Genomic DNA, 6,843 nt, shown 5'->3' with positions numbered 1-6,843 from the left:
TTTTTTTTTTTTTTTTTTTTTTAAGTGTTTATGGCACAATAGAACTCACTGCTTCTCATCTGAACAGATTAAGATCCTATAATACTCAATACAAAACACATAGTATCGGGGCACTTGGGTGGCTCAGTTGGTTGAGCATCTAACTCTTCAGTTCAGTTCAGGTCATGATCTCATGTTCCCAAGTCTGAGCCCCTTGTCAGGCTTTGCACTGACACTGTGGAGCCTGCTTGATATTCTCTGTCTTCCTCTCTCTCTGCTCCTCCCCTCCACTCATGCACATGTGCTTTCCCCCACCATCCCACATCTCTCTCTCTCTCTCTCTCTCAAAAATAAATAAACATTTAAAATACACACACACACACACACAGTATCTCCTAAAAGTTTTGTGAAAAGCTGAGCCATTCTTTCCATCTATGCTAGTGAGGCTATATTTTATGGTGACAGATGTGAATGGCTAAGGATACACCTAGCATGAGTCCTTTTCTGCTTGGCCAACATGTGTAAAATCTGCTACAAAATCTTAGGTTTAAACCTTTCTCCTCAGATGCCCAAAATAATACTCTATTTTGAAATTAGATTTTCAAACTCTTGATCAAAATGCAACCTGTCCCATTTTATAGATGCTAGAGGTAGAAAATGGATTTATCTCTTTGCCTTTTGTGAGCATCTGAACACATCTCCATGGCGGTGGTCTGCCCAGCCTTCTTTGTTTTGAATGGCAGCAAGTCTGCTTTACCTACAACTGTGTAACAATTTCAACAAAATCACCTTCATTTGAGTTGTCACAACTATACCCACTTCCCTCAAGCAAATTAGACCATTTAATGAAGCTGACAGCCTTCACTGTTCTCTCATGCCTGGTATGGAATAAACGAACATACTGGTTGATGGAAACTGACTTTTTGTTTCTTTCCAATTTCTCTCCCAAATCTCCTAAATCAGTATTCAAAGCCATGTCTCAATATTTGATCCTTATGCAGACCAAACACTTCAGAGGAGCCCTCCAAGACATCCTATGGTGCTCTCCAGACCCATTAACTTATATTACCTCTGGTTTTAAACAATCAGATGCTCCCTGATTATGGATGAAGGAAACTCTCAGTAGGAGTCATGACAATCTCCTGCACAGCCAGACAAGAGAAGCACTGCAGAGACACCTACGTGGGACTGTGCTGCTCTTAACAGAAAAGTCACATATGCCCAGGAGGCATTATGCATTTTACAGATTATTGCAAAGGGGATATTTGAAAACTTAAATATAAGGGAATGAGCAAAGAGAGCCACAGAAATAGCAAGTCTTCTCAGAAATGAATATTAATTAAAAAAATTGAAGTCCTAGTCCTGAATTGTCTGATAGCTCTCAACCCTTAAGTCAGAGCCAATCCTGAGTGACAAGCAAAGAATTTCCCACAAGACAATTAGGTGACAAGCAAGCATATTGTCAAATGGGTCATGTAACTTCTGAGGCAGCCTTTACTGTGTTTGTGGCCGTTATGTTCCAATGTGAGACAGGACATATTTAAGGCATTCACGTTATTTTCTGTAAATACAGTAGTTCCCCTCTTATTCATGGGGGACACTTCTAAGACCTCCAGTGGACACCTGAAAGCAAAAATAGTCCTGAACCCGATATATACTATGTTTCTTCCCATACATCCTTAGTTACGATGAAGTTTAATTTATAAATTGGACACAGCAAGAGATTAACAGCAACCAACAATAAAATAGAATAATCATGATAATAAGCTGTAACAAAAGATATATGACTGTGGTCTCTATCTCTCAAAATATCTTACTGTGTCATACTCATCCTTCTTGTCATGATGTGAGATGACAAAATGCCCACACGATGAGAGGAAACGAAGTGAATGACGTAGGCACTGTGCGGTAGTGTTAGGCTACTTCTACTAACCTCAGAAGACCGAGGCAGACTTTAGGTAGCTGAAACCTTAGAAAACAAAAACAAAACCATGGCCAAGTAAGGACCACTACGGTACTAGTATTACAACCATTGATTAAGCTGACTAATACTTTACCTTTTTGCTGGAGATGAATATATAGAAACAGTTCTTCCACTAGAACATTAGCCAAGAAGCTTGGGCTCATCTGAGAGACAGAATCAGGGCCAGCTCCTGTGTGGGTACAAGTGGCACTTGGAGACCAGATGCTCTTTTGTTCTCCTCTGTACTTTGCCAGTCTTTTAAAAATTGCATTTTAAGGAAAACACAGTATATAGGTTTCTATCTGATTTACACTTAAATGTTAATAATATTTTGTAAGAGTTAGTTGATATCCAAAATAGTTTTTTAATTAATGTTTTAGAATAAGGGACTTGAATGTGGTCCATTATAAATTATTCTGAGCACCATCGCCCACTCTTCTCTCTGTAACGTACAGGGCTTGAGTCACTTTAAAAACATCTTCATAACCCTAATTTTACTTTTTAATATATTAATCAGGTGTCAAAGTTTTAAAAATCTAGATAACGAGGGGGAAGATGGTGGAGGAGGAGGATCCCAAGGTCACCTTGTCCTACAAATACACCTAGATAACACCCACATCAGTGTAAATAACCCAGAGAAGGACCTGAAAATTGGCAGAACAGACTTTCCACAGCTCAACACAGAGAAGAGGCCATATCAAAAACCACAGGAAGAATGGACAAGTGGTCTGGAACCACGCTGACCTCAAGATTGTTTAGGAGAGAGAAGGTCATCGCAAGCACAGAGATGGGAGAAGAGCAGATACATAGGCACCCAAGGCACCGGGGACCTGTAGTAGGAAGACAAATCCCCACAACACTTAGATTTGAAAACCAGAGGGGCTTAACACTGTGAATTTTATAATCAGTGGGATTGAATTTCTAGAACTTTAAAATCATTTGCCATTTGCAACAATATCTAGAAGGTACTAAGTGAAATGTCAGTCAGAGAAAGACAAATAGCATGATTTCACTCCTATGTGGAATTTAAGAAGAAAAACAAAGGTTAAAAAGGACAGACTCTCAGAGAACAAATTGGTGGTTGTCACAGGGGAAGTGGGTGGGGGAATGGATGAAACAGTTGATGGGGGTGTATACTTATTGTGATGAGCACTGAATAATGCGTAGAATAGTTGAATCAATATATTGTACACGTGAAACTAATATAACACTGTATGTTAATCATACTAGAATTTAAAAAGTTCTAGATAACTATAATTCAATTTGTTTAGCCTTTCTTTAAGTTTTTTAAATGTCCAACCAAAATGGACTGAATTTAGACCTTTATTTTATTTTATTTTTATTTTTATTTTAAGAGAGAGAGAGACAGAGAACATGCAAGCAGGAAAGGGGCAGAGGGAGAGGGGTACAGGGAGAGGGAGAGACAATCCTAAGCAGGCTCCATGCTCAGTGCAGGGCCCATTCTGGGGCTTGATCCTAGGACCATGAGATCATGACCTGAGCCAAAATCAAGGAGTCAGGTGCTTAACCAAGTGAGCCACCCAGGTGCCCCTAGGCTATCATTTTAGAAGGCAGATACCAACCATAATGTGGAAAAACAACATTTAATTTTAAAAGTATGTTTTCTGGTTTCAAGTTTTGAGTTGACACCTAAACCTTACATTAGTGCTATAGCCAGTTACTTAATCTTCGCTTGCAATTGCTATGCAAGATGATGGCTGAGAATAATGCTTAATGGTTTTAATTTATTGTTATATCACTGAAAGCCATCTTTATTTCATGAAAGATTGGACATGTTGCCACTTAAGAAGCAGAGGACTCAACAATCATTCATCAGTTAAAGACCTTCTATCCACTCAGCTTCTTAGCTACTGGAGTTCCTAGCTGTTTCACTTTTCCTGGAGCCTGCAGAAAATGCCATTAGTAGTTTTCATCTCATAACTCACAACAACGTAGCAGTTTAGGACAGGTCTTTATTTATGCATGGATAACTTCAGCGTCATTAGTTACATCCATGTTTCCCCTGGGAATCCTATGTGGGAATTCAAATGGCTAAATCCTTCTAGTGTTTTAGGTTGCTATTCTCTGAAGAAACAATATGCTGAATATAGTAACATTTACAGTCACATAAAGATGATTATGCAAGTCATAAGTAGGATGGTAGCTCCATGCAAATTTCGAAAACAATAAATAAAACATATACAAAAGTGAAATTGAAAAGAAAGTTTGTTCAGACACTAGACAGAAATAAAACAGATTCTTTTCCAGCAAGGATTCTCACCTGGCACTCTTTATTCAAATGCCCAATTTCAAACTTTCCGGTGTTGAGAGAATTAAGTTTGAACCTCTGGAGGTGGGTCCCTGGCCTCATTATTTTTTCAAAGCATTTCAGGTGATTTTTGTGTGAAGGCAGATTTGAAAATCACTGGTTTACAGGAGTGGAAATTAGAAACTAAGCAGAGGCTGCAGTCTGTTTATAGACAACATGAGCCACAGCACGATTCAGGGCAAGGCTCTTACCACAGTCTCAGAAACCTGGGTGAAAACATATCAAAATTCGTTTTACTACCTACAGTACTAAATGCTAAGACTTTTCCTTGAAGTAGATAACTTGAATAATAGTTTCTCCATGTGTTTATAGGCCTGATTGTATCTTAGGCTTGACAAAGCTACTATTTATTTCACATACAGTGGTTGAGTTCCATGCATTCTGCTAGGCACAAAATGACCTGGAGTAGAGAAAGCCTAGACAGAGGCACATAAACCAGGGGTACCAACCATCATACTTTACAGAACACACTGGCAATAATAACCACATGGAACTTTTTCCTGTCGAATTAACCTTTACTATGGTAACATTGCTACCACTCACTATGGTTACAATGCCAACTTCTGTGATTTATATATATATATTAGCACTGATGTAATTTTTAAAAGACAGCCAGAAATCCACTCCCAGGAGGAAAAGCCTCTGTTTAAAAGCTCTAAGTGTAGTAACGACATCATAAGAAACTTCACTTAACCAGTCACACAAGTAAACATCTTGGAGTAGTCAGAGATGAAGCTAACTACAGCAGGGTCAAGCAGGGAAAATAAAATAAATGAGGCCCTTTTGCTCTTTAGGGTGGAGCATTGAGTTCTGTCTTCTGGACTGTTTGTTGGTTTGACTCAGGAGTGGTTTAGTTTACCAGAAAGTTGTTCTCTGGCTGTTAGAATTGTTGCAAAGGTTTTTGCTTTTCAGAGTTCATAGTAAAAAGAGCAAAATCTCACTGTTGGAGTTGGGGGATAAGGGGAGGAAAGTCTTATCCAAAGAGGTGCTACTTGAGCTGAGCTTTAATCGAAGAATAGCAATCAGTTGGGTAAAAAAGAATGTGTGGTTGTGGAGGGAGGAGCATATTTAAGGCTAAGGGAGTGGTATACATGAAGGCTCCAAGGCATAAACTAGCACAGTTGTTTGGTAATTTCCAAGTCGTTCAATATGACTGCAGCTTGGGAGGTACCGAGGGAGGGCTGGGGGTTAAAGCCAGCAAGGCAGGCTCTGGGTGCACTAAAAAGGCATTTGTAATTTATACAAACTCTGTATAATCCTTTATGGTATCTTTGCTAATAGGGAAACACTGAAAAATTTGTTTCTTTAAAAGTTGATTTATTTGGAGAAAGCAAGAGAGAGAGAAAGAGAGAGGCAGCAGGAAAGGGGCAGAGAGAGAGGAAAGAGAATCTGAAGCAGGCTCCCTGCTGTCAGTGCAGAGCCCGACTCAGCGCTGTAATTCACCAACTGTGAGAACATGACCTGAGCCAAAATCAAGAGTTGGATGCTCAACCAACTAAGCCACCCAGGGGCTCTAAGATTTTTCCATTTTAGATGTAAAGAACTGCTTTGGGAGCCTTAGGAAGGAAGGACTAATTGTGGGGAGGGGGAGATATGGAAAGGTGGACACAGCGAAGACCAGCTGGAGGCTACCGGAGTGAGAAGACAGAAGACCTGGAACTCAGAATGACAAAAATCTCCTTATGGCACCTCTGTCAGGGAAGCTGGAGGAGAAGGTGGAGCGCAATGGTTTCTTGATTAATGCCTAGGTTTCTGGATTAAAACGTTGGTAAAATAATGAGCCCTTTTTACAGAAATAGGATATAGAGGAGAATTAGGTCTGTGGAGGGGAAATGAGTGCAATATTAGATGTAGTTTTTAGTTAGTCTGAGAAATAGGAAGGACGTTTTCTCTAAAATCTTAAAACAAAAATTTTGAAAACCTAAGTTTAAGACTATTGTACGAAAACAGCTGACTTATTTTCATCAAAAATGTCCAGGTCATGAGAGACAAGGAAAGACTGAGAAAGGCTTCTAGATTAAAACAGACTGAGGAGACCTGACCACTAAATGCACTCAGGTGCCAGACTTCAGTCCCTTCCCTACAAAGGACATTATTGAGACATTTGGAGAAAACCTGAATACAGTCTGTTGATTAGCAACTAGTGTTGTATCAATACAATACTAATATATTAATTTTCTGATATTGATAATTATATTGCTAGGTAAGAAATGTCCTTTAAGTATTAAGGGCAAAATGATATAGTATGTGCAAGTTACTCTCAAATGGTTAAAAAAAAAATGGCACATTCACATAGAAAGACTGAATTACAAAGAGAGTGTGATAAAATGTTAAGTTTTGAGAATCTGAACAAAGGAATTCCTTGTACTATTCTGGCATTCTTTTGAAAATCGGAAATTATGTCAAAATAAAAAGGATTTCATAAAAGTTCTTTTAAAATACTTAAATTTTTAGAAAAGCATAAAGAATAACAATGTTCCCTGCAACGAGAATAAACAACAGCTAATGCTGTCTAATGTACTTCCAGTCACTTTTTTTTTTTAAATGTTTTATTTATTTCCAGGAGAGAGAG

Source organism: Crocuta crocuta, unplaced genomic scaffold (assembly GCF_008692635.1).
Source record: "Crocuta crocuta isolate KB4526 unplaced genomic scaffold, BGI_CrCroc_1.0 scaffold742, whole genome shotgun sequence".
Taxonomy (NCBI): Eukaryota; Metazoa; Chordata; class Mammalia; order Carnivora; family Hyaenidae; genus Crocuta; species Crocuta crocuta.
This window is presented reverse-complemented; position numbering follows the sequence as displayed.